The sequence below is a fragment of the Chrysochloris asiatica genome, unplaced genomic scaffold (genome assembly GCF_000296735.1).
Source record: "Chrysochloris asiatica unplaced genomic scaffold, ChrAsi1.0 scaffold00020, whole genome shotgun sequence".
Lineage (NCBI taxonomy): Eukaryota > Metazoa > Chordata > Mammalia > Afrosoricida > Chrysochloridae > Chrysochloris > Chrysochloris asiatica.
In genome coordinates this window covers 13678299-13699635 of record NW_006408538.1, presented here as the reverse complement: position 1 = coordinate 13699635, position 21337 = coordinate 13678299, and the positions used below count along the sequence as shown (strand labels likewise).

At 42.5% G+C, this 21337-nt stretch overlaps 1 protein-coding gene and 1 pseudogene across 1 annotated transcript in view; one reads left to right on the top strand and one right to left on the bottom strand.

Moving 5' to 3' along the window:
- Window positions 1–11787, bottom strand: part of LOC102836259 (core histone macro-H2A.2-like) — a 67696-nt gene extending 55909 nt beyond the window's left edge. Inside the window, exon 1 of the mRNA XM_006835849.1 lies at window positions 11389–11787. The gene's annotated coding sequence lies outside the window, so the exon portion shown is untranslated. The remainder of the gene's footprint in view (window positions 1–11388) is intronic.
- LOC102834118 overlaps window positions 11376–21337 on the top strand; it is a 36556-nt pseudogene continuing 26594 nt past the window's right edge.

Here is a 21337-nt window from a genome sequence, read left to right as displayed (position 1 = left end):
GGGGCAGCCAGCCATACTGGTTTCCAGAGTCCTGGCAACAATCTCCTGCCTCAGGCTCCTGAAGGGGCTTACCACACTTGTTTTTGAGTCTCCCATTCCAGGAGTTTGACCTGTAATTTTTCCATTCCATTTATTATTCCACTTCATCCATATTTTAAAAATTGAGGTCTGTTCCAATTTCACTGGAGCTCAATCACCAATACTTTCTTTGTAATTCAGAGGCATAGAATGTGTGGCATATCTTTTTCATTCTAGAGAGGATGGTAGAGGAGACCAGAACACAGGATGAGGATGGAGATCTGGGGATTTACACTGGTAATGCTGTGGATGAAGTGTTGGGTTGCTAACTTCAAGATCATTGCTTCAAACATGACAGCCACTCTGCAATAAAAATGAGGCTGTCTGTTCCCATTTGTAAAGATTTACAGTTTTGGAAATCTTGTAGAAGGTTGCTATGAGTCAGAATTGACTTAATGTCAGTGAGTTTGGCTTTGTGATTGTGAATACTACAATGCACAGTAATTTAAAAATTATTTCAGTAAAATGTGTTGTTGTTGTTAGGTGCCATGGACTCAGTTCTGACTCATAGCAACCCTGTATAGGGTTTTCAAGGTGAGGCTGATGGGTTTGAACCTCTGACCTTGCAGTTAGCAGGCCAGTGTTAATCCTACAATGCCACACCAGGATTCCAAAAAATAGCCTTATTATTGTTGTTAGGTGCCATTGAGTTGGTTCCAACTCCACTGAGTTGGTTTCATTGAGTGACCCCATGTACAATAGATTTTGCTAACCCTCCGTTTTACCAAGCATGATGTCCTTCTCCAAGGACTGGTTCCTCCTGATCACATGTTAGAAGTACGAGAGTTAAAATCTCTCCAACCTGGCCTCTAGTGAGCAGTCTGGCTGTACCTCTTCCAACATAGATTTGTTTGTGCTTCTGGCAGCCCAGTGTTTTTTGTTTGTTTGTTTGTTTTTTACTGACATAGTCTTTTAATGATGAGGAAAACAGGACAACCTATTTCTCTTTTTAGAAATCAACAAGCAAGATAAACATGGTATTAAAATGGACATGAACAAAATCAAAATATAAATTAAATAGCTCCTAATCTCAGATTCTTCACATGAAAAATAAAATTGTGGCTTAGACTACCCAGAGCATGTATAATCAGCAAGGAATTTCCCTTTTATTATTTTTTTAAATGTTTTATTGTGAATTATATGATAGTTTACATGGGAGAACATTAGCTTTACATTCATCCTATTGACTACCGTTTCATTGCCATGGTTACAATCTCCTCCATGCATCATCAACAAACCAAAGGGTATATTCTACAAGCCTGTCCCCCGGTCATCAGCACACGGCCCCTCTCCCTCTCTGGGTCTAAAGTACCCAGCTGATCCATCTCTCCACATCACCGTCTCTACCTCCATCTCTAATGTTACTGTTTCTCTGGGTAGGTTCCCGCATTCCACTCTTCTCCCTTGATGGTTCCAGGGACCAGCACTCCTGGATTGCAAAGTCAACCAATCCCCTCCTTTTGCTACAAAACATCTATTTTACATTTCCAACCCTCATAGTCAGTCCTGATAGCAATTATTCACTATGGTACCACATGAGTGCTATCCCCATCTCCTTTCATCAGCCCCTCCCAGACAGATTGGATACTACTCAGTAGAGATTCTACCTTCCTCTGTGCCCTGTGGATCTAGGCTCCCTCTTGAAAGCTTGTAAGCCAGTCAGTTCTTGCCTTTGTAGCCCCCCATTTAGGGTAGCCAGTGTCCAAGATGACCATCCATGTCTACCCAGGGTACTTTTGCATACCCTCTGGATCTAGGCTCCTCTTGAAAGCTTATAAGCCAGTCGCTTCTTGCCTTTGTAGCCCATTTTGGGTATCCAATGTCCAAGCTGCCCATCCCTGTCTACCCAGGGTACTTTTGATCTTATTTTCCAACATCATAATTCAAATGCATCGATTCTTCCCAGGTCTTCTTTATTCATTGTCTGACTTTCACATGCATATAAATATCATGGCTTTGGTCAGGTGCACCTTAGTCCTCAAACTGATATCTTTGCTCTTGAACACTTACTTTAAAGAAGTCTTGTGCAGCAGATTTGCCAAATGCAATACATCATTTGATTTCTTGACTGCTGCTTCCATGCATGTTGATTGTGGATTGATGCAAAATGAAGTTTCCAACAACTTCAATCTTTTATCCATTTATCATGATAATTATTGGTCCAGTTGTAAGAACTTTTGTTTTCTTTACATTGAGGTCCAACCCATATTGTAGGCTGTGGTCTTTGATCTTCATCAGTATTTTAGGTTTTCTTTGCTTTGGCAAGCAAGGTTGTACCATGTGCATATTGTAGTTGTTAATGTCTCTCTTTAAATCTGAGTTTTAAAGGCCAGTTTGCCTTCCTGAGTCTATTTCTTCATGGAAAACAAAATACAAACCTTTCAGTGAGTCCAATCTGATTTTTCTCTTTGAAAATGAACAAATCAGAACAGTGGGAAAACTATCCTGCTCACTCAAAATCTAATAGTTCCAAAATAGCAACACAGCTTATTAATATAAGCAGAGATATCTCTTGATTATCTTTTGCTTGGAGGAGCAGGGGGTTGGTTGGCCTTGGTTAAAGTGAGCTGAGCTTGTAAGGTAGCAGTGAAGGGATGAGGATGGTTGGACCTTTGAGGATGGTTGGACCAACACCTAGTGATGCCTGACCCATTCAGGGAACTCTGGAGAAATCCAGGGCTCTGGGTAAGAGTACAGTTGTCTGCTCTCAAAGATAGAAAAGGGACCGAGCTCAAAGCAGAGGCAGCTGCTCTGGGACTGTTCTCCCTTCCCCTCCACTTCCATCTGTCAGTCCTTAGAAGAGGCCGCACTGCAGGGACACGTGGCTGAGGGGGGGTATTGTCCCAGATGAAGTGATTCTGCACTGCTACTGCGTGGGACTCCCTCAGCCTCTGGGCCCTTGCATGATGCATCAGCTACACCTGCTAAGGCCTATAACCAGCTACACGGTGCCACTCTAGCTGTAGGTGAAACGAGCTAGCTCTCTAGGGAGCACCACGGTGGTAAATGGAAGGTGCTGTGGTCTAGAGAACACTGACCAGCTGTCGCCCTTAGGCAGATTAGCTGATCTCTCAGAACCTCTCTTTGAACAAAACCATCCAGGGGCTCTCTTATAGAAAACAGGGGAGCTGTCCTGGTTGGGGTGGGGAGGTGCCTGGGAACATCTATGGCTTATTACCTTCTTACCTGGTTGGGGCCCTCAGGAACCCTGGGCTTTATGGAGCACTATCTAAGAACCATTGGTCCAGATGACTTCTAACGCTCTTCCCAAGATGTTAAGATGCTCAGAATGTGACGCCTTTGCCTTCTGAGCCACCTCTGTTACTTCTATTCAGAGATGGACCAGTTGGGGAGAATCAAGATCAAGGTGATCTTGCATTTAAAGTCACGTGTCATCACCTACATAACCAAAGGCCCCTGAGTAGCCCAAGTGGTCTGTGCTGAACTACTAGATTGGTGGTTTGAACCGATCCATCGGTATCATGAAAGAAGGCTTGGCAATCTGGTTCCATTACTATATCCAAGAAAACCCAAACAGACCATTTTGACTCTGTAGCATGAGGGATTGCCATGAGTTGGAGCTGGACTCAGTGGTGACACCTTTGGTTTATTTGGCTTATGATAACCATTAAAAGACCAGGTTGGAAAAATCTGCTTCCATATTTCATTTACAAGGTAGTCTTCTCCATCCCAAGACAACAGCTTACACTGCTTACTGAAGGACAGCTGAAGTGTAAACTCAGTTTCTTAGCAAGGAGTGACACTTCAGTTGATTGCCACGTCATTGAACTTTTAAAAGCCCGATCAATGTAGAAGCTAAGCATTCTGGTGAGGAAGCCAGTGAATTATCATCTGATCTAAAAGTTTGTGTTGCATGGTCTAAAAGCTATTGAAATGTATCCCTTTATAGTCTACCATCACTATTTAATTTTCATGGTTTTATTGAGCAGTGAAGACACCCTAAAATACAAAGTCTATAATTCTGTATACACACCATGAAGACTGCCAGTATTGTATATGCTGGGCCAGGATGAGTCTGATAAAAAAAAATTTTTCTGGTCCCGTTCTTACAAAAATATCCCACATTTAAAATGATTTAATCACGACTGCCTCTCATATCTGGAAATGACCCCCAAATCTTTGGTCAGACCAGGTTTTGCCATTTGGGGTATAAAATCCAGTCACTGGGGCTAACTTTTCTGACATCATGAAAACAACTGAACTGATTTCGTGGAGACCAGTGTCGCTCCCCACATTCTCACACACATTTCTGTCAAAGCGTGAGAACTTGGACTTGAATTACTTACTTCATTCCAAGTCTAAATTGGCAATGCCAGTCAAATAAATCGGGCAAAGTATGATGGATGCTCAGATGCATAAATGAACAGTAAGGGCTTCAGAGAAACCAGCAAATTCATCTTATTTAACACGTAGTGACAAGACAGTTTAAAGAGCAGTAGTATCCAGTGCACTTTCACACGCTAGGTCTTCTCAGTTTTATAATATAGTGATTCAAATCATGCAGCTTAAAAAAATTTGCATATATGAAAATGAACACAACTCAAGATTCTTCTTATCACAGGGATGACAGGGTGTGCAACAGTAGAGCCAGGCTGCTCATGGCAGGGATACTAACGCCACAATTTACTAGTTACGTAAGGTCCTTGGGCAAGCTCTTTCACTTTTCTATTTTCTTTTCTGTATATTGTTGTAAGAATTAAATGAGTGAATACATATAATGTGCTTGGAACCAGGCCTGGCAGGTAGTAAGCATTTGGTAAATATTAGCTATTAAGATTTATTTTCACAAATGAGACAGCTATTGAGAATTATTTTCACAGAATACAGGTGTGATCTTTAATTTTATATGTCAACTTGACTAGGTTATAGTTCCCAGTTATTGGGCCAAATATTAGTCTAGCTGCTGTTATAGTGTAGTCACATGTGATGAAATCAATTGGTCTTAAGTAAAGCAGATTAAGTTCCATAATATAGTCTAATGTAATGTAGTTACTTTACATCTAATGCAATGCCTTGTAATGCAGTATAATTACATTTCATAATGTGGTCTAATTCAATGTAATCAATCAATCAACTCAGTTGTAAGCCTGAAGAGCAAAAAGGGAGCTCCCTAGGGGTATGTTCTGCCCCATAATATAAATAGCTATCTTGACAGAATTTTCACTTTATTCTTCTAGTTGCCTGACCTATGGATCTTGGAATGTAAGCTAGCAAGAGTCTCAAGACTGTCGTGTTACCTACAAATGTTGGTCTTTCCAACACCCTATCAATATGTGAGTCTATTCCTTGAAGTAAATCAATCTATCTCTACACACACACACACACACACACACACATACACACATGGGCTTAAAAAAGTTTGTGGAAAAATGTAACAGAAAGAGAATGGAATTTTTCCATGAGTTGTTTTGAAGCCCCTATCATGGAAACATTTCACTATCTTTTAATTCCATCCGTCCACAAACTTTTTTGAAGGCCCCCCTCATACATACATCCATTCCTTGGGTGATGCAAATGGTTAGGCGCTTGACTACTAACTGAAAAGCTGGCAGTTCGAACCCACTGAGAGGCTGTGAAATGCCTTGGAAGAAAGGCCTGACAACTTGCTTGTGAAAGGTCACAGACATAATGACTCTGTGGAACAGTTTTATGTTGACACACATGGGGTTGCTATGAATCGAATTGGACTCATAGCAACTGGTTTGGTTTTATATATATTTATACATATATAAGGGTTGTTGTTATTGTTAAGTGCCATCGAGTCAGTTCCGACCCATAGTGACCCTGTACGGGGTTTCCGAGGGTGTAAATCTTTACGGGAGTAGAAAGCCTCATATTTCTCCCGCGGAGTGGCTGGTAGTTTCGAACCGCTGACCTTAAGGTTCGCAGCCCGATTCGTAACCACTATGCTACCAGAGCTCCTTATATATATAAGGGTAAGTACAAAAAAAAATCTTGCTGCAAAATCATAGAAACATTAAACAAAAACATTAAAAAATGAGAAGCTATTGTTTCTCTACATACCCTCCATCTAGGTCTATACAATTCTGAAGGCAATGTTTTACAGCTCTCTAAGGAGAGCTGTAAAACATTGTTGTGTGCCATTGTTGGTGTTGTGTGCCATGGAGTCAGTTCTGACTCATAATGACCCTCTATAGGGTTTCTATAGAGGGTTAGAGTGGCTAGTAACTGCTAACCTTGTGGTTACAAGGCCAATATATATATTGCTGTTGTTGTTAAGTACAGTCGAGTTGTTAAGTTCCTATTCATAGCAACCCTGTATAGCGTTTCCAAGGAGCGGCTGGTGAGATGAAAACGCTGACCTGGCACTCCAACTCATTAACCCACAGCGCCATGCCAGGACTCCATATATATACACATACAAGTTTTCTAGAGAAACTTGAATACGACAGCAGGTTAACATTTCCTAAATGACATTTCTGTCTATTCCTCCCTCCATTTCAAAATCCTCTACTATAATATTACAGTGCTTGAAGAAACTTCTATTTCTTTCCCTCATTGATCTTAGAAGTTGGTGTGAATGCGGAGTAATAAAATCTTAGTCCTGGGAACATTCTGCGAGTTACACAGCCTACTGGGAATCCATACAATGAGAACGCTTCTGTTTTTTCCAGGGCTGGACACTTTGGGGCCCCTACTCATCTGGGAGTCCTGGTGTGGCCTTGTGGGTTAATGCGCTAGACTGCAAAACCGTTTGAACTGCAAGGTCGGCGGTTCAAGCTCACCAGTCGTTTCTCAGAAACCCTCCCTATGCAGGGTCGCTATGGATCAGAACCGACTTGACAATACTTCACAATCAACAACAACAACTCATCTAATCCTGTATTGCAAAAAATCAGGTGGAAATAATCAACCGCTGCTAACAAGAGGGCAAGCTGCCATCTGCCTGGGAATTCATAATCATCACAAATTTCAATTCAGAGGATTTCACCAAATCATAATAATGTATGATGAAAAAGAACTTGAAGGATCAGTTAGTCCCCCATTCCTACTTTTGGAGTTCTTGGATGGTGCAAACAATTAAGGAGCTTGACTGCTAACCAAAAGGTTGTTAGTTCAAGTCTACCCAGAGTTGCTTCATAAGAAAGGCTTGGTGGTTGCTTCTGAAAAATCATCCATCGAAAATCCTATGATCCGAGTACTACTCTGACAAGTATGGGGCTGTCTTGACATCTGGTAGTGATGTTATAAACTTGGATATATATTTTTTCTGGAATACTAGAAAGCAGTTATGAAGGATGAAGCAAATCTATATGTACTGAAACAGAGAGCTCACCAAGACTGTTGATTTTAAAAAGCGAATTACAGATACTGGATGGTACACCATTTGTGGAGAAAACACAAAAACTTCTAAAGTAAAAACAAATGTTGTTGTTGTTAAAGTGCTGTCAAGTTTGGTTCCAACTCATAGGGTTTCCAAGGAGCCGCTGATGAGCTTGAACAGCCGACCTTACGGTTCAAACCTACCTTGCAGTCTACAGCGTATTAACCCAAAGCACCATATTCAAGTATATAAAAGTGGTCTGGAAGAATGCATGACTAAAGTAGATGAGAATCAGAGTGGGTTGTCAAGAAGAACTTTGGTCAAACTATCATATCCATCCTTAGCCACTGTTTCTAATATTCGAAAGTTTGCAATTTGAATTAATTTACATGTTGCTTGGATAATTACATACAAATAATTTTCAAGTGATTGATAATGTGTAATTAAAGTCACAAATCAAATGCTACAATAATTTTTAAAGAGAGAAGAGAAGTTTAAGTTCTCGTTAAGTGCCATCGAGTTGGTTCTGACTCATTTCAAATCTGTAGAGGGTTTCAAGTAGTAACTGGTGAATTTGAACCGCCAACCTTGTGCTTCAAACCCATCTTGCGGTCGAGTGCTTTATCTCACAGTGCCACAGGAATGTGGCCTAACCTTTGTGGAGCACAGTTTGGATGGAGAAGGGATAAAGGGAAGTCAGGTAGAAGGAAGTGTGAGGCAGACGCTGAGCTCCAGTTGATTTCAATGGTTGATTTTTTGGGGAAGATCACCAGGCGTTTTTGCAAAGGGCCTCTGGATGGATTCAAACTACTAATCTGTGTTAACTGTTTGCATCACCCACGAATTGTAGAGTATATGTTGTTGTTAAGCACCATCGAGCCAATTTCAACTCATAGCAACTCTTCTTCGGTTTTCCAAGGAGTGGCTGGTGAGTTTGAACTGCCAACCCGGTGGTTTAAACAGTTCTTGGGCCTAGTGCTCATCCTACAGCGCTACACCAGGGTAGCCATCTTCTATTGGTGACTGTTAGGTTGTGTTCATTTTTTTCAGAACTACCAGCAATGGTATAGCTGTTTTTCTAGGATACATATCAAGAAATGGAATTGCTCGTTACAGAATGAGCACATTAATAAAATTTTAATAGTGCCAAACTTCCTTCCAAATTGGCTTTGTCAATTTACACACTCACCAGCAGTATGTGAAAGCACCTGTTTTCCTACTCGTTGCCAATATTGATCACGCCTGCTTTATCTGTGTATATACATTATCTTGGAGTCCTGGTGTGGCATTGTAGGATAAACACTGGGCTGCTAACCGCAAGGTCAGGGGTTCAAGGTCAGCTGCTCTCAGAAACCCTATATAGGGTCACTATGAGGCAGAAATGACTCCTTGGCACTTAACAGCATACTTTGTCTCCTTAGCTTAGAGTTGTAAACTACATGAAACAAGGCTTATATTTGCTTTATGCCCCTATCGAGAGGTATTTAAAAATTGGTGTTCAAGCTGTTTATTATCATTCTTTGCTCAACTCTGTATGTGCAGTGTTCAAAAGCATTGGACAAGATTGCATCTGCCTTTGAGATTGTTTCTTAAGAATCAAATATGTGTTTAAGAATACTGTTTGAATCCTTGCATATCCCTCCCCTTGAACAAGTTACAGATCTTTCATTTTAAGTTGCCAAAGACAGGATTAACCTCCCGTTTTGCTGGCAGGAGACAAGGAAAGAAGACAGGGGTTGTCTCAGACAATAGCTAGCAGGGTGTCCCTCCTGCTGGGAAACAGCAGACCAAAGGCGCCTCAAAAACCCTGGGAACTAGACAGAAGATGGAATGGTATGGGAGTAGTGTCAGAATCTTTGGAATATTTTGGATCCAAGGAGGTAAATTCTTTCACAGAGTTCTGAAACAGAGGAAGCCATTAATAATGCCTAAAGCATAGCAATAAATGGATCCAGGTGGAGAGGGGCAATAACAGAGTAAGCAAAAAAGAAAGGAGAACTGAGTATATTTTAAAAGGAAAATTGGATACCGAAAAGGGGGTTTTTAAAGTATGGATTATGTGATTCAAGATAAACTTTTGGTCCTGGCAGTGTCTGGATTTATTTATATGATAATGCCGGGCTAAAGCAGTTTAAAAATCAGCGAACATGGTTCAAAATCCTGGGGCTTTGAACATTTAGTTTGCAATTAAGAAGTGCTTTCTAAACAAAAGAGTCAGAGGCAACTTTCAGTTAAATATAAAAGATCTGAGGAACATATGTAGTTTAGTTTATGTTTCATAAAAGATCTGAGGGATATATATGTAGTTTAGTTTATGTTTCACAAGAAATGTTTTTGAATAAGAAACAACACAGCGGAATACTCATTTCCACTTTTAATAGTTTCCTTGCGCTCACACCTACCGAACTATTTCAATAGCAACTGTGCAGTGCACTGAGGATATTATTGTATTTCAACACAAACACAAATGAGGACAGAAGAAACCATTTGCCACAGGGGATTGATTAACCCTAGGGGAATGGGCTCCAGAGGTCTGGGGGAGGGGGAAACTTAGAAGTAGACCCTTGTTTTGAATTCCCCGGAGCTGGACAGAGGCTGGAATGATACCTCAGTTCACCAACACAATTGTGTAATACAGAAACTGCCTTTACAATTAAGGGCTGCAACACCATCTTTCCCATATCAAAACCCTCAAACCTGACCCTTGGTTTCTCAGTTTATTTCTTCTTGCTTCTCTCATCCCTTCACCCTCCCTGGGCGTTTCTTGAGTGGGGCTTCTGGCGAATGATTGCCAGCAGTGACAGAGCCTAAATCAAGCCTACCGAGACCCGTTTCACGCCAGGGACAATCAGCGACTAGAAACTCCTGGAGAATGTGGCTCATTTAGCCCTTTAGGGACTCAATGGTTCTCTGACCATTGTTGTGCGGAACAAAGAGGGGCAGGAACTTAGGGCGCCCCCACGAGGAATGGCGAGGAAAGACACCCACGGGCGCGATTTTGGAGGCTGATGAGGTTGGAAGCCAGGCGCGCGTCAGGAGAGCGGAATGGGAGCCCTGGAGTCTGGGCCGGTCCCCGCCCGCCGCGCCCTGCTCGCGTTCGCACTGCGCCCTGCGCCCGCGCAAGCCCTTTCCTGCGTCGCAATCACTTTACTTCTATTCCCTTTCTTCTCTCTTGTTTTTTTTTTTTTTTTCCTTTTTCCCGCGCAAAACGGGAACCTGAGACTAGCCGGGAGAGCCATGGAGGGGCCGCCATTTCCCGGCGACAACGCAGAGCGCGTCGGCGCCGGGCGCCCCGGAAAGGGAACCGGAGGGGAGTGCCCGGCTCCGAGCCCTCCTCTGCGCGGGGTCCAGGGACAAACGCCCGCCTGCGGCGCCTGGGCTTCGGGCAACAGCCCTCGAAGCTCGCCCCCGTCGTCCGGCGTCCCCAGCCTGACCTTCCTCTTCGCGGCCCGCCCCCAGAGCTGGGTCCCTTCCCTCCCCCTACTCCCGTGCCCCTTCCATTGTCATCTTGGAGCGGCCGGCACCCAGGCCGGCACCCTCTGAGGCCCCGCAGCGGCCTTACCCGACCCCTCCGCAGTTCCCCGCCCTCGGCCAATTCCCATCGGCAGCTGTGCGCCTCCCTCCTTCTTCTTCTGCGCCCCAAACTCTGCATCCCCTGAAGCCTCGCGCTTCCTCCCCACCCCAGCATCTCCGGTGGCCCGCCGCTCGAACCCTGTATCTCCTCTCCCTCCCTCCTGGCTCTGGAAGCCCCAGGTCCCTCTCCGGCCGCAGGAATTTTACTGCTTCTCGAGCACCCCCCTTTATTTCCCGAGGAAGCAAGTTGGGCAGCTTTATTTATTTATTTGTTTTTGGCTGATAGAATTGGTTATTGGGGGTACGCCCGTTGGAGCTGCGGGGAGAGGTGGAGGTGGTTCTCTCCGGCCCCTGCACTGCCCTAGCGGCGCGTTTTGTTTGCAGACCCCGTAGCCCCTGAAACAATAATGCCATCGCTATGGCGGGCTCACCTGGTGCTGCCCCGCCTGCTCCCGGCGCCCGGTGCCCTCTGCGCGCCCCTTCTCGGGCGCAGGTTCGGCCCGCGCAGCGCCGGTGCCGGGCAGAACTCTTTGCCTTTCTTTGGGCTCTATCTGTGCGTGTCAATGGCGGCAAGCGGCAGTTCTCCGGGCCGCGGATAGTAGCGGGGGGAGGAGGAGGAGGGAGAAGGGATTGCTCCTTCTCCACATAACCACCTCTAGGAGGAGTCGCTCAGCCTCATCCCCCGCCAGCCCAGTCTCCGCGACGGGTCCGGGGCTTTCGGTGTGGCTTGATGAGCTATTGTCCTTCAGGAGCATTAATGATGAAATCGTGCGGCCTCCGCGTAGCTGGCGGGGCGGCTGGATCTACCGAGGGTCTTCTACTAAGATGAGCTTTCCTCAGACCTGGGGACAGAGGCGCTGTGGTTACGATCAGGAGCCACCTTTGGTGGGAGAAGGCGAGGTGGGCATTCATCAGACATTCTCTGGGGAGAGCCTTAGAATGCGAAGGCGAAAAACGCTCCCTTTGGTGTTGTGGTGTCTTAAAACAATGACAAATACACAAACATGTGTGTTCACTGCTGGGATGATAACACTCACAGCTACAAGAACTGAGAATGTCTAGTCATATCTATTGGCTTTTTATAAATTAAGACCGATTTAGAATCCAGCGTTGCATAATACCTGGAGTAGCCTATGTATGTTTTTGGTGATTGAGATGGTGTGTGTGGACATGGTTTTAAAATTATTTGCCTTGCAGTGTGTTAACTTGCCATATTCCCATGGATATTAAGATTACCACGAGGCTATTGTTTTAAGGACCAATTTACATTAGCTTATAGAAATCACATTATTTTATAGGGAGAGGTAAGTGGACACTATCAGGTGTTGATCTGTTCCAACTAGAAGGTGGTGGTCTCCTTTGTAAGGTGAAGATGTTGGTAAAGGCTCCATGGCTGAAGGGTGAGTCAAAGGGATTTGTGTATTTCAATGAGAAATGCTAACTTGCTATGTAAAACAAACTTGCTTCCTCTGATTTCTCTTTTCAGTCTAAAGATTTTGAAAGGCAATTTTTCATCTCTTCAAAAAGAAACCCATGTGCAAAACTAGTCTCATCATTGGACAAATGGATGCTTTTCAAAGCCGGTCTCATTTGGGTACATACAAGTATGTGTGTGTTTGTTTCTGTAAATTTATAAATATTTAGACAATGGGGGAACCTTGGGGTGACTGAAAGCCTCCAATTGCCTGGGTAAGAGGGACCCAGTGGCCCAGTGCTGTCTGAATTTACACTTGTTAATCAGGTCTGTTCCACCACTAGTCTGTCAGTTTGTCAGACTGTGGTGGCTAGTGAGTTGCTGTGATTCTGGAAGCTATGCCACGGGTATTTTAAATACAAGCAGGTTCATCCAGGATGGACAGGTTTCAGATGAGCTTCCAGACAAAGACAGACTAGGAAGGAGAGACGAACTACTTCCGAATATTTAGTCACTGAAAACCTTATGAATAGCAGAGAAACATTGTCAGATATAGTGCCAGAAAATGAGTAAAGTTGTGCATAGGGTCGCTATGAGTCGGTACTGACTTGATGGCACCTAATAGAAGGACACCAATTAGGTCTGTTGATGGCATGACTAGATAGCACTGTAGAACATGTGTAATTTTAACAAGTGTTTTATTAAGAAATCAGCCTTCTTTCTCTCCAACTTCCCAAACAATCAAGACATAAATAAACCTTATTCTGTTTCTGTCTGTTTCCTTATGTGGCTTTTCAATTTTTCCAGGACCTGAGAATCTCAGTTTTTTGGGACTTCCTTCACTTCTCACTTCACTCTCTAGATGACAGCATTATTCTTTGCTTTTGACGGTCAGAAGTCCAGTAGGAATAAAGCCCTCGTTCCCTAAGACACGTATCTATGAGACGATCCTCTAGGACGTCTCATAGAGATTTCTTTTCCCACTTCCTAGAGGGACTTCTACCTCCCTTATGTAAATTTTTGGTGTAGGTTTTTGACTGGGGTGGTGGTGGGACAAATGTGCATGAGTGGTAGAATTCTCAGGATCAAGGGCTGATTCCTGGATCGTGTGCCTCACAGGAAGGAAAAAAGACCTGGCTCTGGTAGCGTAGTGATTACGAATCAGGCTGCGAACCGCAAGGTCAGTAGTTCGAAACTACCAGCTGTTCCAAGGGAGAAAGATGAAGCTTTCTGCTCCCGCAAAGATTGACAGCCTCAGAAACCCTGTACAGGGTCGCTATGAGTGTGCTGTAGGAGGAAGGAGAAGCCATTCGAGGGAGGCGGAGAAGGAACACTTCTCGTTTTTTTTCCCGGTTCCTGACGTGGTGGCATCTTTCTTAACAAAGAAGTTAAATATTGTTGGGAAAAGAGTAAACTTTGCCGTATGGGATACAGCACGTCAAGAAAGATTTCATGCATTGGGTCCAATTTACTACAGAGATTCAAATGGAGCTGTTTTAGTTTATGACATGACAGATGAAGATTTTTTTCAGAAGGTAAAAAAATGGGTCAAAAAATTACGGAATGTGTTGGGAAATGAAATCTGTTTATGTCTGTTGTTGTTGTGAAGTGCTGTCGAGTCAGTTCCAATCCATAGTGACCCTGTATAGGGTTTCCAAGGAGACACTGGTGAGCTTGAAGCTCCAACCTTGCAGTTCAAATGGCTTTGCAGTCTGGCGCATTAACCCACAGCACCACACCAGGTTTATGTGTGGTGGTGGTGGCTGTGTGCTGTGGAGTCAGTTCCAACTCATAGCCACCCTGTACAGGGTTTCCAAAGCTGTAAATCTGTATGGGAGCAGAACACCTCCTATTTCTCCCACAGAACAGCTGGTAGTTTCAAACTGCTGACCTTGCGGTTCACAGCCTGATTAGTAACCACTGCTACCAGAGGTTTATGGTATAGTTGGTAATAAAATAGACTTGGAAAATGAGAGACATGTTTCCATACAAGAAGCAGAATCGTATGCAGAATCTGTGGGAGCAAAACATTATTATACTTCAACCTAACAAAACAAAGGAATTGAAGAACTCTTTCTTAACCTTTGTCAAAGGATGATAGAAGCAGCAAAGGTGGATGAGAGGGCAAAGGGCAATGGCTCCAGTCAACCAGGAACTGCGTGGCGAGGCGCACAGATTATCCACCATGAACCTCAAGCCCAGAGTACACAACAACAACAACAACAAAAGCAACAATAACGGCACGTAACAACAGCAACAACACTAGGTCCACAAACCAGCCAATGAAGACCTGTGGGTCTGTAACTAATCAGCACCAGGCAGCATTTTGTTTCATTGAGTCCTAATTCACAGTGACCATGAGGCAGGGGTCGAATCCAGTGCAGCTAACAACAGTATTTGTGACCAGAAATAACCTTCAGTCCAAATTCCAGAGGATAAGAGTCCTGGTATGGCACTATAGGATAAACACTGGATTGCTAACCGCGAGAAAGACATGGGTAGTTAAACTCCTCAGAAACCCTATGCTGTTGTTAGGTGTTGTCAAGTCAGTTCCTACTCACAGTGACTCCAGGTGTTGTTGTTGTTGTGTGCTGTGGAGTCAGTTCCAACACATAGCGACCCTGCACAGGGTTTCCGAGGCTGTAAGTCTTTACGGAAGACTGGTAGTTTCGAACTGCTGACCTTGTGGTTCGCAGCCCAATTTGTAGCCACTACACTACCAGAGCTAGTTTACAACCGCCTGGTCCTGCACCATCCTCACAATTGCTGCTACGTTTGAGCCCATTGCTGCTGCCACTGTGCTAATCCATCTTGTTGGGGGTCTCCCTCTTTTTTGATGATTTTACCAAGCATGAGTTCTTTCTCCAGGGATTGGTTCCTTCTAATAATATGATCTTTCTGAAATATGAGAGACAAAGTCTGGTCATCTTAGCTTCTAAGGAGCATTCTGGTTGTACTTCTTCCAATGCAAATTTGTTTGTTCTTTTAGCAGCAGCCCATGATACCTTTAATAGTATCCTCCCAATACTGTAACTCAATTGCATCAATTCTTTTATGGGTTGAAACCGACTCGACGGCACTTAACAACAACAGGAGCCTTCTGTGATCCAATAAACTACGTAGACTGAAATCTGTTCAATAATTCATCAATATATTTTAGAATCGTATTCTCACTATAATTTTCCAACAAAATGGCATACATAGTCTTTTTTTATGTGGATTTTATATAACAAGTTTCATTCTACATGTTGGTATGTGCAAGCTCGAGAATTTTCCCTTTTCATACTGGTTGGTCTATACATATAGATGGTGCAGTTTCAACTTTGAAAATAAAGTAAGATGTCAGCTCTCTGGTTTCATAACACCATAGACTGCGAGATGAAATCATATACAGTCCATCTGTCTCAACTTGGTTCTCAGGTAGGTAAAATGGCTCAGTCAAGGTCATGTAGGGAATTAGTGGCAGAGCCTCCTGATCCCAAGCCAAGTATAATTGCCACCAATTCCTAACTCTTCAGAGAACACAGGTAAAAAATATATGATGTAATATGCAAATAATAGTTAAATGATTATTAATTTAATTTAATCATAGTTAGTGTCACTATGGGTCGGAACTGACTTGATGGCACTTCACAACACAACAATTTCTATCCATGAACAAATTTTAACACTAATTACGTAACAGTTATTATTAGATGCCTTCAAGTCATTTCTGACTCTTAGTGACACCAGACACAGCAGAAGGAAACACTGCTTGGTCCTCCGCCATTTTCACAGTTATTGTTAAGTTTGGGCACATTGCTACCGCTTTGCCTGTATGAATACATCTCATGGGGGGGGGGGCGTCCTCCTCTTTTTCCATGACCCTCCACTTTATAAAGTATTATGTCCTTCTCCAGGGACTGGTCCCTTCTGATAACACGTCCAAAATATGAGAGACAAAGTATCATCATCTTGGCTCCCAAAGAGCATTCTGATTATACTTCTTTCAACACAGATTTGTTTGTTTTTCTGGCAGTCCCTGGTACTTTTAATATTTTTCTCTGGTCTTTCTTACTCATTTTCCAATTTTCACATGAATTTGAGGCAATTAAAACTACCATGGCTTCAAAACAATAATGAGATAGCATCTCACACCAGCATTAGCAGCAAAGTTAAAAAAAACAGAAAACAGCAAATGCAGGCGAGGGTGTTAAGAGGCTAGAACCCTCCTACACTGTTGGTGGGACTATAAAATGGTTCAACCACCCTTGGAAAACGGTGTGTCACTTCCTCAGAAAGGTGGAAGTAGAAACACCTTATGACCCAGCAATCCCTCTACTTGATATATATCCACAAAAAATACAAGTCAGGACACAAGTAGATATATACACACCTGTGTTCATCACAGCACGATTCACAATACCAAAAAGATAGAGACAGTCTGAGTGCCCATCAGTGGAAGAATGGATACATAAACTATGGTACATACACACAATGGAATACTATACAACCTTGAAGAATACTAAATCTGAAAACCACCTCATAACATGGATGAATCTAGAGGACATTATGATGAGTAAAATTGTTGTTGCTGTTGTTAAGTGCTGTTGAATTGGTTCCAACTCATAAGGACCCTGTATAGGGTTTCTGAGGAGCATCTGCGGAATCACCTACCTGTGTTTCAAATCCATCTTTTTTGGTCAATCACAAAAGGACAAATATTGTATGAGACCATTATTGATTGTAAAAACTTGAGAAGAGGATTCCATACTAAAAGAAACATTCTTTGATGGTAACCACAGGTGGGAGGGAGGGGAGAGTAATTCACTGGCTAGAGTGTAGACACATGTTAGCTTGGGTGATGGGGAGGGCAATGTACAAGAAGGGGGAGGGCAATACACAACAGGGAAGGTGGCAGAAGAAGAATGAAGATAGGTGAAAACGTAGGGAGGTATGCATGGACTAAAGGGGTAGAGGTAAATAGTGATATATATGCAACCTTGGAACAACAGGATACCTGGATTGAGGCACAGGTTGAATGAGTAGGGGAGGAACATTTTATATATATATACACACACACATATATATGTTGTTAGGTGCCATTGAATTGGTACTGACTCATAGCGACCCTATGTACTACAGAATGAAACACTGCCCAGTCCTGTGCCAACCTCACAATTGTTGATACATTTGAGCCCATTGCTGCTGCCACTATGCCAATCCATCTCCTGGGGGTGGGGGTGGGGTCTTCCTCTTTTTCTCTGATGCTCCACTTTACCAAACATATCTTTCTCCAGGGACTTGCTCCTTCAGATAATATGTCCGGAGTATGAGAGATGAAGTCTGGCCATCCTGGCTTCCAAGGAACATTCTGGTTGTACTTCACCCAAAACAGATTGGGTTGTTCTTTTGGCAGTCTGTGGTACTTTTAATATTCTCCTCTAGCACTACAATTCAAATGCATCAATTGTTCTACAGTCTTCCTTATTCACTGTTCAGCTTTCACATGCATATGAGGTTATTGCAAATACCATGGCTTGGGTCAGGCACACCTTAGTCCTTAAACTGACATTTTTTCAACACTTTAAAAAGGTCTTATGTAGCAGATTTGCTTAATGCAGTGTGTTGTGTGATTTCTTGACTGCTGCTTCCATGAGTGTTAATGATTGATCTGAGCAAAATGAAGTTTTTGACAATTTCAATATTTTCTCCATTTATATGGATGTTATTTATTAGTCCAGTGGTGAGGATTTTTGTTTTCTCTACACTGAGGTGCAACCATACAAAAGGTTGTGGCCTTTGATCTTCATCAGTAAGTATTTTAAGTCCTCTTCACTTTTACGCAAGCAAGGTTGTATCATCTGCACATTGCAAGTTGTTTATGAATCTTCCTTCAATCCTGATGCCACATTTTTCTTCATATAATCCAGTTTCTAAGATTATTTGCTCAGCATATAGAGTGAATAAGTATGGTGAAAGAATATAACCCTGGTCACACCTTTCCTAATTTTAAACCATTCGGTGTTCCCTTGTTCTGTTTGAACAACTTCCTCTTGGTCTATGTACAGGTTCCTCATGAGCACAATTAAACGTTTTGGAATACTCATTCCCCGCAATGTTGCCCATAGCTTTTCATGATCCACATAATTGAAAGCCTTTGTGTAAAGTCAATGAAGCACAGGTAAGCATCTTTCTGATATTCTCTGCTTTCAGCCAAGATCCATCAGACATCAGCAATGATGTCCCTCATTCCATGTCCTCTCCTGAATCTGGCTTGAACCTCTGGAAGTTCTCTGTCAATGTATGGTTGCAGCTGTTTTTGTATTATCTTTAGCAAAATTTTACTTGCATGTGGTATTAATGATACTGTCTGATGATTTCTGCATTCCGTTGGGTCACCTCTCTTTGGAATGGGCACAAATATGGATCTCTTCCAGTCAGTTGGCCAGATAGTTGTCTTCTAAATTTCTTAGCAGAGATGAGTGAGTGCCTCCTGTGGTCTATCAGTTTGTTGAAAGATGTCACTTGATATTCCATCAGTTCCTGGAGCTTTGTTCTTTGCCAGTTCTTTCAGTGTTCTGATTACTAATGGATGTTTACAGGTGTTTCTCTTCATTTTGAGTTGTGCCCTATCAGCAAATGAAGGTCTCGAAGGTTTTACTCCATTCAAGTTTACTCATCACAGTCACCTCTACTTTGAGAAGGCAGCCCTTTCCTAGTCATATTTTGAGTGCCTTCCAACCTGAGGGGCTCATCTTCTGGCTATGTAAATATATATATACTTACATATCGATCCCAGAAATATGTAAGATTTTGAAAGAGGATCTTTGTAAATGAGTATTTACCTTTCTTGAAAACACAACTATGAATATGGTGGAGCATGTTGTTGTTGTTGTTGTGTGCCGTGGAGTCAGTTCTGACTCATAGTGACCCTGTGCAGGGTTTCTGAGGCTGTAAATCTTTACGGGAGCAGAAAGCTTCATCTTTCTCCCACGGAACACCTGGTAGTTTCGAACCGCTGACCTTGAGGTTCGCAGCCTGATTAGTAACCACTACGCAAAATGATGAAAACTTCCTAGGTATTATCAAACTTCTTAAGGTAACGAGTTGATAGGCTTAGGGGCTCAGGATCATAGTCTCAGGTCATAGACATAACATAGTCTCCAAAGAATGTTCTACATCCTGTTTAGGTGAGTAGCATCTGGGATCTTGAAAGCGCATTAATGGCCATCTAAGGTAAATCTATTGGACTCTCCACTTGCTGAAGAAAGAAAAGTGGTAACAATTGAAGAGGCTTAGAATCATATAGTCCAATAGACCAATGAAACATGTGAACATCAGTCTACATAACTCTGAGACCAGAAGAACTAGATGTACCTGGCTACCACTATCAACTGCTCAGAAAAGGATCACCTTAGAGGGTCCTGGACAGAATGGGAGAAAATGTGGAACAAAACTCAAAATTATTAAACAAAAAAGCCTGGTTTTACTGATCAGAAAGACTGGAGGAACCTGAGATCATGGCTCTCATCCGCCCTTCTGGTCTGGAACCGAATTCACCTTCATGGCTCAATCTTCAGCCAAGTAGTAGACAGGTTAATAGGAGTGGGGATAACAACACTAGCAAATATGCTAACCATGGATTGGTCAACCATTCAAAATCAAAAGGGCAGCATTTTGCTATGGGAAAAGTTGAGAAGGATAGCAAAGTGGATGGAATGGAAACAGGAATCACAGGGAGAAAGTAGGCTAACTGTGGTTGCAAGGAAGGATTTCAACTATTGAGCTGTAAGAAAATATATGATTTGTTGAATGTAAAGCTGATGATCTTGTCTGTAAACCTTCACTCAATTCACTATAAAAAGTTAAAAAAAACACCATGGCTTGGGTCAGGCACAGCTTATTCCTTAATATGACATCTTTGCTCTTGAATACTTTAAAGAGATCTTATGCAGAAGATTTGCCTAATCATCGATGCTTGATTTCTTCACTGCTGCTTCCATGAATGTTGATGTGGGTCCAAGCAAAAGGAAATCTTTGACAACGTCAATCTTTTCTCCATTTATCATGATGCTATTTATTGGTCCAGTTGTGAGGAGTTTTGTTTTCTTTGCATTGAGGTACAATCCATATTGAAAGCTGTAGTCTTTGATCTTTATTGGTATGTATTTTAAGTCCTCTTCACTTCCAGCAAGCAAGGTTGTATCATCTGCATATCCTTCAATTCTGATGCCACATTTTTTCTTCACATAATCCAGTTTCTCAGTTTATTTGCTCAGGATACAGATTGAAAAAGTATGGTGGAAATACACAACCCAGAGACACCTATCCTGACTGTAAACCATTTAGTATCCCCTTTCTCTTGTTATGTATAGGTTCTATGTCCTAATAAACTCATTTCATCTTCACAACTCTATGTGGTGGGCACTATTATCTTCATATGGAGAAACTGAGGCAGAGATAAGCTGAACTTGCCCCTGGTTGCAGAGTTAGCAAATATTCCTCACTGCTTTAACAGGGAAGTTCAGGACCCTCCCAGGCTCCCAGGAGCTCATTGTAACACCCATTTGCTTCTGGCAAAAGAATTTTGCATTTGGTCACATGATGGAAATCCACATACCCTCAAGCAGTCAGCAAAAGCCCAATTTCAGAAGTGACTGTAATTGCATTAGAAATATTTACCTAATTCTGGACTTGTATGTGTTAGTGTATTGATTGTGAATTGACTATAGTAACAACTAGGGTGTTTAATTTAAATTTCACTGAGATGCGGGATGAACTGCTTCTTCCTTTAAAGACAGCCAGGTGGTATGATTTAGTGATGGGGAAAAAAAAAAAGGATCAAATAACTATGTAATTTGGTTTAAATCCTATTTGAACCAAGTAATTAATGAACAAAATCATTTCTTTTAAAAATGAGTTTCATCATTGCTAAGTGTTGTGATATATATATATATAGCTCTGGTAGCGTAGTGGTTACGAAT